This window comes from Sceloporus undulatus, chromosome 8, assembly GCF_019175285.1.
Source record: "Sceloporus undulatus isolate JIND9_A2432 ecotype Alabama chromosome 8, SceUnd_v1.1, whole genome shotgun sequence".
Classification (NCBI taxonomy): Eukaryota; Metazoa; Chordata; class Lepidosauria; order Squamata; family Phrynosomatidae; genus Sceloporus; species Sceloporus undulatus.
Window position 1 is genome coordinate 10769216 of NC_056529.1, and position 18035 is coordinate 10787250.

The window sequence follows — 18035 nt, forward strand, 5'->3', positions numbered from 1 at the left end:
TTATGCTTCCTACCCCACATATATGTGTGCGTGTGTTTGCACCATGTGCGCCTTCAAGTCACCTGTCGATTTATGGTGAACCCATGAAATTCACTTGGTTTTCTTGGGCAAGGAAAACTTAAGGGTAGTTTGCCTTTATCTAAAATACAACGTACAGTGCCCAGTATTCCTTGGTGGTCCCCCTGACCCTGCTTAGCTCCCAAGATCACTGTTTTCTTTTTAATTTTCTTAGGCTGTAGTGACTGATAATTCAGTCTAATTTTGGAGGAAAGGCAGCAAGGATGGACAGAAACAGGCATGAATTTCTAGCAGACAGTGGGAAGGCAATAGCTGTTCTGGGAGCCAGTGTGCTGTAGCTTTTTGAGTGCTAGACTGCAACTGGAGAGATTTGACTCCCCTCTCACCATGAAACCCACTGGGTGACCTTCAGTAAGTCACACTCTCTCAGCCAAAGAAGGCAAAGGCAACCCCCCCCCCTGAACACACCTTTCTACGATAGCCCTGGAATAGGTTTGCTTAAGGTCACCATATGTACTATATCTACATAAGAGTAAGTGAATTTAAATGTGTTTCAAGTTTACACCACACATTATAGCAGTTTTAAACTGTTGTTATGCCACCTTAACTGTCATGGATACATCAGGTGTAATCTTTGTAGTTTGATGAATTACTTAGAATTCTGTGCCAGAGAGCTCTAGTCCATGCTACTCCTGAGGTATCTGGAGAAGAGGGACTATAGATGAAATTGGGACGTTATTTGAAATTCTTTGGTTGCAATGTCATAAAATTCTTGCCCTGTTTGTCTAGTTATTTATAAATTCTGTAGCCAAAACCTTTTCCAGAGAATACTAAAATATCCCATCTCCTTGGATTACCTTTAAAAGAAAAAAGTGGATTTCCTAATCTGCAAACAGTCTTTGAAAACTGCAGCAGAAAGAACATTGCTAAAATTACTCATTGCTTTCTCGAGGAACAAAATTAGTGAAGAATTATATCCCTGTGGCTCCCACTTTCACAGATCATAAAAATGGAGTGGGGAGTATTTTGGCAGTTTCAAGGGCAGAAAACATAAAATCTAACAGCATTTCTCCTGCCTCCTTGCTGTTATCAGGGACCATATCACAGAGAGTTTGAGAATGTTGTTTTCTGAACTACAACTTACAAATTTTCCCAGGCAATATGGCCAGTGTTGGAATTGTAGTCCAAGTAAGTAACTCCCTCTGAGCTCTGATATCTTCATCCCCAGAATATCCTGAATGATATTAGTCCCAAAGGGGATGAAAAACAACTGTGGTGGAAGGGGAAACTTAATTGTTTCTTCCCCTGTCATCACTGCCCTGATCAAAATCTCTACATTGGCATTACAGTAGAATGTGGTGTTGGGGAGATGGGGAGATGGGACACTGTAAACTCCTAATAAACTCCTGGTTTTATGTTGCTGCTGTTGTTTTTACCTGTGCATGGCAGATCCTTATCTTTTTGCAAGAATCCCCGATTCATCAGAAAGCATGCAACTGAAAATTTGAAAACCTGAACTATGTGAAGTTGGTTATGTAAATGCATGCGATTCATTTTGAAGTGAGACTCAGTATGAGGTTTCTTCAGCTGAGAAGTCTGGATGGCTCAGTTACATTCTCAAATAGAAGGATCAGGAATCTCAGCCCTTTTTATGCGAGGCACCATTGGCAGTGTGAATTATTCACTAACCTATTCCCTCCCCCCATCGTCAAAATGTTCAACTTCTACCCATGAATTGATATCCTAAGGAGGCTGAAAATGTCTAATTAGAAGACAGGCAGCTGAGATAGGGAGGTTTAACCTAGAGCAAAGCAAGAAGAAAGGGTGAGTGTGCGGGGAGAAAAACCACAGCAACCAGACAATATACACAGAGAAGGATTTACAATTCTGTGCATGGTTTCTTCACAGTGGGATGCACATACCCTCATCGGTGGATTAATAACACATCCTGTATGATTATTATACACCTTTCCTTTTGGTTGAAATAACAGCAATGTAGTCAGGCAGAGAGAGTGACATTGATAGCAGCCTGAAGCTTGCTCTAGTGAGGGGAAGTTCTCCTCTTGACTGTCGTACTTCTTAGCATCTTTGGGGAATGCTAGAGATCAGACGCAGATGCCAAGCATGCTTGTGTTTGTGTCTGTCCTTTTTCTTCTGCCTGGATTGGAAACATCAGAGACTGTGTTGGTTCAGTTGAAAATGTGCTAAAAGCAGTTGGTTGCCCAGCCCTGAAGAAATCACTGTTGGTTTCTATGTCTTTCCATGCCAGATGACTATGGTGGTGCTGGTGCTGGGGAGAGATTGGCACTCTTCCTTCTTCAAAAGGGTGGGAGAAAAGGGTGATAAAGAGATGAGTCAGTCCTTGATGTCTAGGTACCTTACTCATTTCCTTCATGCCATGCTGCAACACATCCAGACATTCATCAAGTTCCCAAACACTCCACCACTGCAACAGAAAGTCAATGAAGGTTTATATGTCATTGGTAGTTTCTTGAGGGTCTTGGGAGTGATTGACTGCATTCACGTTCCAACAGTGGCACCAGGAGATAATGAGATGTAGAGAAGTCAGAGGCATTTCCCCAGCAGGAGTGTACCAGTTCGCAATTCCGGATGTGCCTCGTTGGCTGTTTAGAGCAGGTTTGGATTCAATGCCTATGTGTGCAGATGAGGGATGTAAATTGTTGCTTATGTTATTCTCACCTATGACAATGGATCAATGCAGAGTGGGTTGGGGGTTTTTTTTTTTTTTTTTTTTTTTTTTTTTTTTGCTCCACTGGGGGAGATTGAAGGAGTAATAATATGTTTTTATGTTTTTTTTAAAAAAATGTTTTTGAAAAATAAACGGCTCACACAGAAACACTGGGTTTTGCACAAAAAGGAATTTTATGTGCAGTGCATTTTTCTGAATGGTGCATTTCTGACAACAAAAACATGAAACCAGCCTGTGTTTTTCTGTGGAAAATATGTGCACACACTCTACTCAATGGGGAAAGTTGGAAACAGGGGTAGAAATGAGTACAAAAATAAGCACAATACAAGGGAAGAAACAGCATTCTTGTCATCTAGTACTAACTGGATGAGAACGTTGTTGGCATTCTAAAAATGCAGTGATAACCAAGCCCAAAAGATACAACTTTTTGCACAAGATTTCAAGTAGCTCTCCTTATGGACAGAATGTTTTTTTTTTTAAATGGTTAGGATGGGGGAGTCATAATGTCTGTGGTTGTCCCTGGGATGGAATAAGGAGGAAGGGTCTGCAGAGTCTCCTGTGGAACCCATCAGATGCTGTTATGGTCCACTTATAACAGCCTGTAGGTTCTCTGGGAGTGAGAAAACAGAAGGTCCTGCCTAGAGAAGAGATCTAATGACCTCAATAGATTGTGCAGATGTGTCTTTGGTTTTGGTTGGCCCAATACAATCATTGCCACAATATCCCTTCTGAAGTTTTCTTAAGGCCAACAGAATGGCTGATCCTCCCCGCTACCCCAATAGAACCAAGTACATTATACTGCTTTCACATTTAATTTCCTGATTTGGTGCAGGGTGCAGCATTTAATTTTATACATATTTGAATTCATTTATGTACCCCTCCACCCCTATTCATTCAATGGAGCTTATCACACAGGGATCAGGGAATGCAAATGGCATGGAACAGAAGGGATCAGGAAGGGAACGGAATAGGGAAATCACCCATATTACCATATAGGGGAATGCCACCAATGCCACCGGAAGTCCCCAATCTGTTCCCCATCCTTTTCAAGGATGATTCTAAACAGAATCATTGCACGCCATTTGCGTTCCCCAAGCCCAGTTCGATAAGCTCCAATGTTTCTGGTGAGCACAAGTGAATTGATAAGCCACCACTCAAAAAGCGACTTTGTTGGGATTGTACACAGTTGAAAGAAGATTCTTTTGGAATGGCATTAAAGCAGTATTCAAGATTTCACGTGCTTTATGACAAAATTGCACACACAAAAAAGTTTTGGCACATTAATCTGTACAATCACATTAGTGTTTGGGATATCATTCTTCATCAAGATACACATGTTTCTCAGTAATGTAGAAAGATTGTAAATAAGCCGAAAACTGAAAATGTTATAATGTTGTAAATAAGATGAAAATTGAGAATGCTGTTCATGATGCAACTTAATCATGCAAATTGTGCAAAAACTACTATGCAAACCTTCCTGCATCTATTAGGGATGTGTATCATTCACTCTTTCATTATCTCATACAAAGCTAAATAATTATTGTGGTTTTCTTCCCACCATGGAAGAAACAATATTTCTGCACAATATTCTTCCTGTATTCAAATGTACCAAATTGTTCCAGTGTTTTGTGGTGTTTTTTACACCAAAACCAAATTTGTCTGAACTGTCTTGCTGCTCTATTATTCTTAATAATAATAATAATAATAATTACTATTATTATTATTTATATGTCCCACCTATGGAGAGGCTTCTTGAATGTTGGGAAACTCATTTTCAAACAGGAAATGAATAATTGGGAATATTAAGGATCAGGTTACATCCTTATGAGATTGGATTCCCTATAGAATTCTGTGATTCATAGTTTGATGGGATACCTAGAGTTCTCTGCAAGAGAGTTCTAGTGCTACAGTAGAAATGCACTAGAGATCCCTAGCAGAGAATTATAAGTACCATGCCAAATATCCAATTTTAGGATTCTGTAGTATGACGCTATGATCATTAAAGTGGTATCAAAGTGCAGTGCTGTGACTGTATAGTATACATTGCTGGGACAATGTCAAAAACCAGTATTGGAGAGAGAAGATATATGGAATGAAGTAGTTTGAAACGTGGATTTTTTTTTGGTTGCTCTGAAATACTACTCAGAATAGGTCCTAATGGAAGCTAGTGTAATTGGTAAAAGATGGGTGATATGATACCAAATCACAGCCTGGCTCCTTCATTTTGCACTAACTAGCTTTTGAACACTTTCCAGGGCAGTCTCATATAAAGCACATTACTGTTGTCTAATTGGAAGATAAATTTGGCACGAATCACAGTGTCCAAATCTACCTTCCCTAGAAAGGGTTGCAGCTGGCACATCAGCTGAAGTTGGGACAGTCATTCCTGGACATAGCTGCCAATAATCCTTCCAGGAGCAATGCTGGTTCTAAGAGCACTCCCAAATTGCAAACCTCATATTTCACAAGGAGTGCAATCCCAACAAGAACAGGCTGTAGTCCCAGTCCTGGGTCAGCTTTGCCTGGTTTGTGCCTCAGTTTCTTCACCCTCATCCAGTTCCTCACTGTATCCAAAGAACAGTCCAGGACTTTCACAGAGTCCTTAGCACCAGTTGTAGATGAAGAGATGTAGCTATCATCAGCATAGTGGTGAGATCTAGCCTCACAATTTCAGACAAGAAGTCAAAGGTTTTCATAGCTGGTGTCCATAATTTTCTGTGGCTTTTCCAGGCTATGTGACCATGTTCTGGAAGAATTTATCCCTGATGCTTCATCTGCATTTGTGGTTGGCATCTTCGGAGGGTGGTGGCATGGATGTGTGTGGGGTATATACACTTGTGTGACCCTTGGTTGGGAGCGAGTGATTTATATACTTCACAAACCTCTATGCAACCACCCTCTGAAGATGCCAGCCACAGATGCAGGTGAAACGTCACAAATAAATTCTTCCAGAATGTGGCCACATAGCCTGGAAAACCCACAGAAAACTAATTTTGAATGACTTCTCACACGGGCTTCATCTTTAAAAGCATAGCGTAGTGTATTGGACCTTGCAGAACCCCATGAGCTAAAATCTGTGAGGTTGAACAGTTCCCCACTACTATCTTCTGGATATTCTCAGTCAAAAAGGACTGAAACCATTGTGAAACACCGTCCTCAAGTACCATATCAGACAGAAAATGGTCCAGAAAAATCATGTGTATTGAAAATCACTGAGATGTCCAGGTTCAGACTTTCCCTGTCCAGTACCAGGCGTAGGTAATCTACCAAGTTGACTATAACTGTTTCTTTCCAGTGTTTGTCACTGTTTGAGCCATGACTGGAAAGGGTCCAAGTAATGAGTTTCATCCAAGGAAGTTTCTTTTGCTCTCTAGGAAACTGGGGGAATACTACTGTGGGTTGTGGTGAGAAGCTGTGATAAATCTAAACACAAACTGTTGGGTTCATATTACCAGCACAGGGATTCCACCTAAGGAATTAGGAAGAACTTTCTGAGTGTAAGAGCTGTTCAATGGTGGCCTCTCCATCTTTGGAGATGAGCATCTTTCAGGAGTGATTTAGATATATATTTTTGCATGGCGGGGGGTGGACAAGATGCCCCTTGAGATCCCTTTCAACTCTAATCCTTATGGTTTTCTGAAACAAAATTTCTACCTTCTTAGCATGATATAAGAAATGCACCCCATTCTTTCATCACAGCCCCCACTCCTCAGCCACCTTACCTCCACTGCCACCAAAATATCACCTGCCCTGTCCCTTTTATTAATAAATCACTTGATCTCTCCCCTTGTCCCAAGTCTTGTTTGCTTAATGTAGATTTTATGCCCCTTGGGCATTACATCTGTGCTCTGTTCAGCACCTGGCATACTGTTGGCACTAAATAATTGTTAAGTAGCAGAAGTAGCAGCGAACGAAACACACTTTCAGATTAGATTTGCGAAGCTAAGCATCTCTATTTGTTTCAGCGAGAATAAATACAAGAGTTCAGGCTAATCTGCCTCTGATCCAAATTACCTGTTGTGAACCTTTATTTTTCATTACTTCACATGTGATTATGTACCTCTATTAAGTTTGAAGCACAAAGAAATGAGCTCAGGTAAATTAGAGAAAGCTCAACCCAGCCAAGTTTTCTGATGGATTTTGGTGCTCTCAGAGTGGATGCATCATTCAAAGTTGTCTGCCTTCCTAACAAAGGGGCACAGATCTATTTGTGAAGGAAAATTATATGCTCAGAGAATTGCTGTGAGAAGTATCAAACTGGGATCATTGTTGGAAAGGGACCAGTGCTCTACAGATGGAATTATTTGTACTCCTCTACCTTAATTGGTATGGCTGTGTGTGGCATTTTAACCTTGTGAGGCACAAGGGCACAATGGAAGCTGCAAGATGTGATCCCATTATCATGTGTCTCCAGGTAACTTTGCCACATGGAGGGTAACCCTGTGAGCAGAAGACTGGTCTTCAGGACAAAGGTCCCTGGCCTTGTTAGCAGAGGAAAGCAGGAGGGTCCCTTATACCCCAAAATTATTATTACATGTCTGCATGACAGCTCTTTCCCTCATGGTTGTCCTTTGGCCTACTTTTATGTCTTTGGCTCAAACACAGACTTGCAGAATTTGTGAGCCTACTTGCCCAATATGGTGGGTCATCAGTGATTCTACAGATCTTGTATGACTTCAGCTTCTAGTGACTGCAAAATTGGAACAGGGTGTGTGGGAGGCTATCTAGAAGGATACAAGAAGTGGCTATTGAAAGGTGTGTGCCATTATGGGTGGCAGGTGATGTTCTTAAGAGTGTGCTTTGAAACTGCAGGTGAACAGTGAGAGTAGGGTTGGCAGATGTCCTTATTGTAAGGACATGTAAGAAGTGGAAAGCTTGAGAGATCAGAAATGGGACTTATTTTCACCCTTTCCCCCTATACATCTAGGTATTGTCTAACATAAGACTAGATCCAGGTCAGAGGGGAGACTCTAATGATCCACTTCCTCTACCAATGGCAGCAATGCTCCTGGGAATGCTGGAAGATAGGACATGGCCAGCTTTTCATTTCCCATAATACCCTAGAGCAGGGATGAGGAAACTGCAACGCTATGGGGTTGATGTAGTATCTGTGTCCCATTTCGGCTGTTTCTGGAGCCCCTTGTCAGTTGCTCAAAGCCCTCTGACTCCTCCCCCCATTTCAAAAATTGTTTTTGGCTTGCTCTGCTGACATTTGTCTTTCAAAAGCCATATTGAAAGCCCCCCGAATGTATAAAAACATCCCCAGCTCCACACAGAAAGCTGCTCAGAAACACCCCAGCATCTGTTTTCATCAGAGTCCTTCTCAATCAAAATGGTGTCAGAAAATGATTGTCACTTTGGATCGTCGTGCTAAGAAGGACTCTGATGATGATAGAGGTCAATTTTATTTACGGTCTTTGAACAAAGTATCTCAAAAATACATTAATATTAATATTAATATAGGGAGTACTCAAGAGGGTGCAGCCTATGGGGGAGACAGATGGGGGAAATTGTCACCCTGGCCACTATGCAGTTGCCCCCTTGCAGTCTTCTTCTGCAGTATGGCTATGTTGAGAATGCCGTGAGGACTAAACATCACCTTTCAGTACTGGTCAGGACACTAGGTTGTAATTTTTCTTTATTTTCAGTGGCAAGTTTCTGAAACTAGGGCAGTTTTCAGTCATGGGTCCCTGTCAGGATGCTGGAGGCCCTAACTTCAGCCTGGGGTTGCTGAATACCCATTATCGGCATTGTGATACACATGCATTTTTCTCACTGAGGTTCTCTCAGTGTAAGGAGAAAATGAATGGGGTATCATGGAGGAGCGCATGGGTAATTGACTGGAGCAGTAAACCAGAACACTCCATGTTGCAAGATTTTATCTCATCTCCCACTTTTATAGATGACTGCATGAAGGCTTTGCTTGTGTGTTTGTTTGCATAATGTTTCATTGATGCGTACATGTGCTCCTATGTATTGTTAAATGCCAAACAAAAAGAGCCATGGAACAAATGCCATGCAAACATGTCAAGATTGGGGAAAACCCCCCACCATGTTTTATTAAAGTCTGCTTCCACTTCATTAATATGGCAGATGGAAAGATAAGAATGAGCTAAAGGAGCAGAACATTATTGCAAATTGAACATATACAGCATTAATTTCAGACTTTAAGGTAGAACAATGAAGGTTTCTAAAACATCTGTTCCCATTTAAATTCAAGGTTGGGTTAATGGAAGAATTTTGGGAATATTCCTAGGTATATCCTAATTTTCACAAACTGCTTGGAATAAACACAGCTTGTACATATTCCTTTAGTTCTGACTACACTAGTCTAATGCTTAGTTGTTATGTGCCACATGGCACAATTCTAAAATCAGTTGTACACCAGTCATGGGAACAGGTATCAACTAGATGTTGATGGGCTACAGCTCCCAAGCCTCCTCACCATTAGCTATACTGGCTACCTATGCTATGAGCTGCAAACCAACAACATTTAGAAAACACTTGAGTCCAACTTCTAGTGTAAGCAAAAGTGTGGTAGGTGTGTGTGTGTGTGTGTGTGTGTAGGCACTGTTCAAGCTAACTGACAGACTGTATCTGTGAGGCTGCCCGTGCTTTAAGATCTTCTGAGGAGATCTTCTGGGGAGACCCTTCCTTCTGTCCCACCACCCTCACAGATATATGGTCAGAACACAGGAGAGGACCTTCTTGGTGTCTTCTCCCTGTCTCTGGAACTCCAGAGTTCCAGAGATGCCAGCCACAGATGCTGGCAAAACGTCAGGAATAAACTCTTCTAGAACATGGCCACATAGCCCGAAAAAACCACAAAAAACTATGGATGCCAGCCATGAAAGTCTTCGACTTCACGTTTTTTATTGCGCTTTGTTTCTGTCCCCACATTGTCAAGAGGGGGAGACTGCATTGAGATTTCTCTAGAACAAGTGAACTATAACCGAAGCAATTCCTGGTACAAAATGTAGGCATGTGACTTTACCAATGTTACTTATCTTCTCCTGTATGATTTTGAAACTTCTTTTGCCAGATGAAGAAGCCAGTGGAGCTTCAAAAGCTTGCATCGTGTTTTTTCTGCATTTTTGTTGGCCAATGCAAGTATTGCTCTTTTGTGTATCTAACAAACCTATCATTCTTAGATGCTCAAACCTATAGGGCATGTTGGATTTGTGTGTGTTTCAGTTAGGATGCTACCCATAGAATGGATGCAAAAATATTCAACGTGACATTATGGCCCCATACAGACAGGCCAAAATAAAGCAGCTTCAGGTCATTTTGGAGGTATGCATGCGTCCAAAGTGTCCGGAAACTGCGACAAAACCATGATCCAGTCCTAAGGACTGGCGCACAGCTTTGGCGCAGATTGTGGACTCTAAGGACGCATGTATAATTTAAACAGCATACCTCCAAAGTGACCCAAAGCAGCTTTATTTTGGCAGTCTGTATGGGGCCATTGTTTCCATCTTGTCGCCCATTCACACAAAGGCCTCCAGCCTGTCAAATAAAACTGAGCACACTCTCTCTATTGTGACTTTATTAAGAATCCAATAAACTATACCTGTAATTTTGTCTATTTTCAGCACTGTACACCAGCTCTGAGGTTGGCTTCAAGCTTCTCTGTGCTGATCATTAAACAAACCACAAAATCCTCAGCCTCCATTGTTGCTCAGTGTGACAAACAACACAGCATTTAGTCACTGCCCACCATTGACAAAGATAATCTGATGGTCACATCTGTATGTCAGCCCCATAAAGAGAAACCCCTGAGTCTGTCAAGAGTGTGAGGCAAAAGCATTAGCGATTTCAATTCTGCTTTATTTTCCACTTGAAATGGAAGAAAACAGACAAAAAACAAATAAGAAAGCTAAACAGTTGCGTGAGAGCTAGCAATTTGCCGAGGAGCTAGTGACAGACACTGTATTATCATAATTGTCTCTTCTACATGATAGGACAGAAAAATAATAATGTCATTTTATTTATAGCTGGGGTGCCCCCTTTATGAGAGTCATACAAGTTTCTGCCAACTGGAGTAGGTCAAATGACATCTTTTGATCAGGCCTGTCCAAAGAGATCAAAGATGAATGGCAGGTAATGGATATCCAATGACAAACCAAATCTAAAACAGAAATAAGGCTGCCAGCGCCTGCCAGTTACCCATTAAAGGCTCACCTAACTAAGGCAGGCTGTTTGACATGTTAGCCGACCACCTAAATCAGCTGAGCGTAGGTGCTAAAATTGTGTATTATCATTGGAAATGGCTATTATTTCCTCAGTAACATTTCTGTTAAGGCTTTGTTTGTCTAGGGCTGCTGACCAGCCCATCTCAGGAAATAAAGTCCCGTCGCTTATGAAGCCTTTAGGTTCTCAGGAACTTGGTTCATATCAGATCATAGGGACATTATTTAGCTTTTTAATTGTTGCATCCAATGGAATCAGCCTTTTCCTCTAAACCTGGAAAGAGTTCTTTCTCTGGTGGCAAGTTTTGTCCAAATGCCCATCATTTTACACAGAGACGTTTGTATTTAGACAGAGGAAAATACTTAAGATTCATCAATGTACATGTGCATTGTATGAAAGCACACACACACACACACACACACACACACACACACAGATTGTGTGAGAGAGAAGTGAATTCATTCTGTAAAAATTGGGCATTCAGATTTGGTATATATATATATATATATATATATATATATATATAATATCATTAAACATAATTTCTTAAATCCTTAAACATCTTAGACTTTTCCAACATGAAATAATGTATTATAAGTATTCCTTTAAAGGGTGAAGAATCCCATTGATGAAAGAATTTGGGATGTATGACTGGGTTTGGTTGCAATTATTTTAGGGCGTTATCTTGCCAAAGCCTATTAAAGTCCATTGGGATAATTTCAGTTGTGAATCCCAAGTAGAGTGAACCTATTGAATGAAGGGAATTTAACAGACATTTTAATTCATTAAGTTCCTGTTCTGCAATAGTTGGGACTAACAGCCGGGTTTAATGCTATGATTTTCTGTTTAATTCCATAATACCTTACAGCACAAGACTATAGATTTCTGCTCTACAAGCTAAAGAAACTCTTTGGTAGCTACAGCTAAGGTTGTGCAATAGTCTAGTTAGATTTTTACTTTTTACATTCTTGACTGCAAAGTACACATAATGAAACATTTTAATAGTTTCTGTGCCTTGCAGCCCAAGATAGAGTTTAAGCTCATAAGAAGGCATGGATTTAGGTATACTTAACTGTCTTTGATTGTGGCCTTTTTGTAATAAGACATGTATTAAATATTTTTTAACCCTTTTAAAAACACATGGCATGTTTTAGCAGCACAGCTGTAAGGAGTACAATTTTAATAGCAAGATGTGCTGGTTTGGCGGGAGTGGGGAGATTTTTCAGAATCGGGTATCAGCAATTTCAAATTCTGTTCAATGAATTCTGCAGTCTAAATTTCTATAGACATGGTTCAGTTTTTGTATTATGCTCACTCCTCTTCATGGAGGCTTCTGGTTGTTGATAGCCATTGTATAGTTTCATGTCTTTTGCAACCGTTTGTAATTAGGAAGTCAACTGTGGCCAAGACCCTGCATTCTGGAGATGGACTGAAAAGTTAAACCAGAAGGAACTGTATTCCATCTCTGCTCTTCTGCCTCATGTGTGTCACCATTCTCCTTCCCTCTCATGGACATTGAAGCTGGGAAAGGGTAGGGACCAGCCAAGAATAGCTGGATCATGTTCTGAAAACTAGAACACAAAACCAAAAACATCCTCTGGAACCACAGGAGAACCACAAAAGGTCCCAAAGAATGCCTTCATCATCATGCCTCCAGCTATTAGCACATGACATGGTGCTTCTAGGCTGTCCCTACCTTCTCTGGACACTGAAGGTCCATGTTGGGTGGGGGGATGCAGAAGATCAGTGGATCTAGTGGTTAGGGGGTTATTGTGCAAGGGAAATAATGTATTCCTGCATCTGCAGAGAGCACAAAAAAGGCATGTACAGGCATACATTGGTCTTAATGCCTGTGTATCACTAGCAAAATGCCAACCCACAGTTTAGTTAGCTGAATCATGTTTACCCTTGTCCTCTTCCCAATCTCAAGATTTGGACATGTGGCATTGCAGTTCTCATGGAGGCTTGAGGGATTCACTCTTTACAAATTCTGAATGGACCTAACCTCTTCTCTCCCTCCCATCCTCCCTTCCTAATGTCTGAATGGACATTTATCCATTTTTCATGCTTTCAATGTCATGTCATAGTTCCAAATTAAAATGTGTAATTTGAACTCAAATGGTTAAAAATAATATCTAAAATACCTGTAGCAAAATTTGGTGCAGATTTAAAAGCAGTGCACACATTTATGTGGAAACAGGAGAGAGTGGACTTAAGGAAAGACACATGCCGAAGTGACATGGAGCAGAAATAGGTTCATTCACCCATTTCTGCTTATAATGTACACATTCTTATTCCGGTTCACTAATTAAAAGACTGTTCTGCTAATGATATCTCCTCTCCTCTCCTCTCCTCTCTTCCCTCCTCCTTCCTATCCCACTCAGATTACATTCTCTTGGTAGCCTAAAGAACATATTTAGAAGCATAATTAGTTATAATTAGAAGCAAACAAACATAATTTGCACAAGGTAATTGATTATAAAAGATTAACAGGTAGCGGTAGGATTGGGAGAAGCACAAATTTGGTATTTAATGGTAATTGTCATCATGTAAGGCCTACATGTAGCAAGACGACGACAAAGAAGAAGACGGCAAAGTGTCTTTTGAAAGTTTCATAAGCCTCTGCTTCTCTCATCATCTTAAAGCATTAAAGATATCCTTTTAAATAACAGAGACACCATGTCAAAGTCATCACATCGGTTCCCTTGATGAGAAGATCGACGTTTGACTGTTAGGCCTCTTGGCAGGAGTTTTGGTAGTGACGTCTCCTCTCATTTGTCAAGCGCAGCAGTGGTCTTCTCTCAGCAGGAGGCTGCCAGCATGGGCCCTGACACATCACCTGTCTAGGTGAGCAGCCAGTAACTCCATCTGAAGTGACAGAGCGCTTATGCATCCCCATTCTGGGGAGCAAGCACAATAATGTTTTTAGTCGCTCAGCTCTGGAGCAACATCTCATCATGTGATTTGGCTGTCAAGAAGTCAACTTTGACATCTGGTGATTAAAAAAGACAGCACTCATTTCCCTTTCCCTCTTTCCTCACTGTCTTCTAGATGTGTCTACACAAAGCCAAGCCAGACCAGTACCAGTTGCCCTATCACCTTGAGGAGATGAATGTTAAGAAATGACCATCATTCATCTGTAGGCATTCATTCGTTCTAAATTCAGGCTCATTCTCATGTAAGGTGGTCTTGCAAAACATATCCAGGTGTTGAGATGATTGAGAAGAGTGATATTTGTAAATTATGATGCACACTGATCTACGGGTACTAAAGTGGATCCTTGTTACCCGCTGGGGTTCAGTTCCAAGATCCCCCGTGGATAACAAAATCTGTGGATGCTCAAGTTCCATTAAATATATTGACATAGCAAAATGTTGTCCCTTATAAAAGATGGAAAATCAAGGTTTGATATTTGAAACTGATACTTTTTTAGAGCATTTTCAAACTGTGGATGCTTGAATCCGTGTATAAAAAAATCTGTGTATAAGAAGGGCCAACTGTACTTTGCAGATCAGAACACCATTATAATATGGGTTTTGTGCTTTTTCAAATTTTACGAGGTCACTTTTCATTCAAAATACATACTAATGTATATTTTTAGATAAGTGTTTTCATAAATGTATTTTGTGGGAAAGTACATTTCAGAATACACCTTTAAATACCAATACAAATAGTCAAACAAACAATTGTAGATGAATGCAGAAACAAGATAGAATAGGTTTCTGAATGGACCTGTGCATAGCTGACATTGGGCCAGAAATGGAACAATACACCATTGCTAAAAATAAAGTTGTCTGGCTAAATTCAAACCAGTTCCTTACACAAACTTGACAATTTTTATAAGTTAAGGGCCAATCTCAATGTTGTTTTCTTTGTCAATACAAGAATTAAAATGGCCAGATTATAGAAATGTTGGTACATACCTTTACATTATTTTAAATACTGAGACACATTTTCTGAAAGTATTTTTTTCACTCTCAAATTTATGTTCCACACCAAATTACCTATGCGATAGTGTGACTAGATTTACGTGCAAATATTAAAAACCCACTAGCTAAGGATAAGGCGAAACATAAGACATGTTCTTTAAGTCCTGAATATCTGGTGGGTAGGTCAACTCTTAAATCAAAGACTGTATTTTATAAGCATGCATCCAGTGCAGGTTGTTTGCAGAGCGGTGCATACATTTGTCTGTGCCTGTTTTCAATTTTTAATCCAAATATTGCTTTAAAAATCATATATGTATATAAGTGAATAGCATTTAATGCTCAGAGCTGGTTAGGCAGATTTAAAATAAAATCTCCAATTTATCAAGCTATGAAGATCAGATTCTGTATGATCTTTTACTTAGGGAAATCCATGTATGATATTTTTACTGTTATATGGTAGCTGTAGGAGTTAGTTGAATATCTGCATATCTGAAAAACCTATCACTTGTGTTGCAGTAGCCCAGATATGGAAGTCACTTTAGGACATAGATCTGACTGCCAGTGAAACTAGTCTGTTATCTTATCACAGTGTATTTTTCCCTCTCTCCTTATGTACCAAGCTTCTGTGAATGACTCCTTGGATCTCCTTTTACCTCTACAAATTTTCACGGGTGAATCAGCACATTTTAACCGTTCTGGAAATAGTATCTCTTTTATGTTGCATTTATAGGGAGCGAAGGAATAAGCCCTGCTCAGTTCTGGAGAACAAAATGTGAAAATGTTCTCATTGGCCTAGGAAACGTGACGATTGTGTGAAGAGTAGAGACGGGGGAAAGAAATGAGAGATGCTTCAATCTGTGTGTGTGCTTGCCACCTTTCTAGATCAAAAATATATATGCAAATACAACTACAACACCTTTCAACAAAAGGGAGGCGGAAAGACACAATCTTTTTCTCTTGCTAGGGAAAGGCTTCTATTATATCAAGACCGGTGTTCCTCTTCCCCTTCCTTCTCTTTCCCGGGTGAAAATTCCCAACTATGCCAGCACTTGCTAAAGCAAACACCTCACTGATCTCCCCCATTACCATGTAAAACATCAAAATGATCTAAATAACTACAGTTGGCAATGTAACTGAAAAGGGGGGAAATACCATGTAATTGTCTAATCGTCGGATCGGGAGGAGGGAGAGCAGCTTTCCTTTATTCTTTTCCCCTTTTCTTTTTACAAGCTTATAAAACAAAAACGCTCGTGGCACCAGCTAATCTGAAATGCTTTTAGTAGCATTGTTCAGTAGCAATAATCTGTCAACAGATTACAATTTTGCTTAATTTTAATGCAGCTAACTTAAGACGGTTGTATAGTAAATTTATGCAACTGATCACAGTTATTAAATTACTGCATCTGCAAAAGAAGCAATCAAACCCCTTATTATGGTTGCTGTGAGTGAATGTTAAATGTCAAGGAGTTACCAATGCGCTGCAGGGAAGCACGTTACAGTTAAAGATGCATAAAATATCAGCACTTTTTTTAATGCTTGTGCATTCAACAAAGACTCCCATCCTAATTAACTGGTATGGAAATAAATAATTTTTACAAACTACCTTAGAAACAGTTGTGTTACAGTTTTTTTCCCCTCCCCGTCAAAGTCTACTGCTTTACAGCGAACCCATTAGATGCATTTCCCTCTTTATTCATAGAGGCTATGAAATATTTAAATCTCACTCAGATTTTGGAAACAGTATTAGAAAGGCAACATTCTTGTGCTAAAATGTAATGGAGGGTTAATTTGACAATGAATCTTGAGGTTTTCATCCTGTAATAATTGCTTCTTTTTGTTTTCCCCTTCCCTTTGGACGAAGGTGGTGATACCTCAGTATATGATGTCCAAGTGATTATGGATGGGTGAAGCCCTCTGTTTCCATTCCTCTCTTATTTTTGCACATTTTCATTGATAAACCCATTCCATACTGTGTCATCATTAATCTACAGTTTATTTCTTTAAAAAGCCTGCCAGAAAATTCACATTTCAACATATATTTAAATACGTGTCACAAAGATACGTTCTCTTTAAACGGGGGATTACTGAGAATGCATGCTCTTTTAAAAACATACCTTTTCAACATATTAATACCTTTTAGCACTGAAAAGAGCACAGGAAATTTGAGGCATGTAAAAACTGGTTTGTTCCACTTCACACTTGAGTTTGGAAAGGGTGGGTCAGATCACTTTGTATGAGGATTTTCAAAGATCAGATTTCTGAAGCATCCATGCTTTTGAAACAAGTAACCCTGGAGTGGGTTGTCTGTGTCACTGTTAACCCCATCTGTTGATGTTTCTCTCATGAAATGAAAGATTTCATATAAATGCTGAATTTAAAAATAAATGAGTCTTGAGATAGGAGCAGCTAGGGAGTAATATTAGTTGATTATGGATATAGACCAGCAGAAGGGTCTCTTGCCCAAGCCCTTTTGAAACTATCAAAAGGGAATTGCATTTTGAATGTAGCCAGTTTTAAAAGTTTTGTGAGGCTGGACATTTGCTGGCATCCATCCTTGTTAAGACATGTACCATTTAAGGCCTCAAAAGATCTCTGTCTTGGTTCCTTCCTAATGATTGCAACCAAATAAAATGCAGTGCATGTTATCTCTAATTCGTTTAACAAAGAATGCACTCCAGCAGTAGTGGCCAGTGTATCTACTATGGGCTCATGTTATGGAGACATTAATGGAATTATCCAAGGTGCTGGACCTATTTGGAATATAGGTTTTTGGCACCTTGGATAGTCCTTTTTGTTGCAATAAATCCAGTGTAGATTCACAGTACCTCACCTGGAAGTCATGGTTGATCACTGCACTCCAGATTGTTCAAGGACTGTGCAAGGAAGTCTGGGGTTGCCATTCTCTTAGCATCCCATTTGTTGCTCTCACATGTTCACTTAAGCCAGTGGAAAAGCTACCAGCTTCCCAATTTCTATCAATCTAAATTGGGGTGCACAACTTCATCCCTTTCATTTTACTGTTGATTTTCAGTGGTGTGGAAACAAAAAGAATACAAAAACTTGCGTGTTCTTTGCAAGCCTTGCTTGAGAAGGAAGCATGTCCTTTGTGTGTATCTTCTTTCCCCATCAATGAAGCTGGAAGGTGCAATGTTGAATCAGCTCCACATATATCCCTTAGGTTGCCCAGC

The 18035-nt window shown here is 40.1% G+C and overlaps 1 protein-coding gene across 3 annotated transcripts in view; it reads left to right on the forward strand.

The window, feature by feature from the left end:
* TSHZ3 (teashirt zinc finger homeobox 3) overlaps positions 1–18035 on the forward strand; it is a 110288-nt gene that overhangs the window by 70108 nt on the left and 22145 nt on the right. The window contains exon 1 of one of the 3 annotated variants that reach the window (XM_042438705.1): positions 13658–13765. The exons of the other annotated variants lie outside the window; for them this stretch is intronic. The gene's annotated coding sequence lies outside the window, so the exon portion shown is untranslated. Of the gene's footprint in view, positions 1–13657; positions 13766–18035 lie in introns of those variants that run through there. 3 annotated transcript variants of the gene reach the window in all.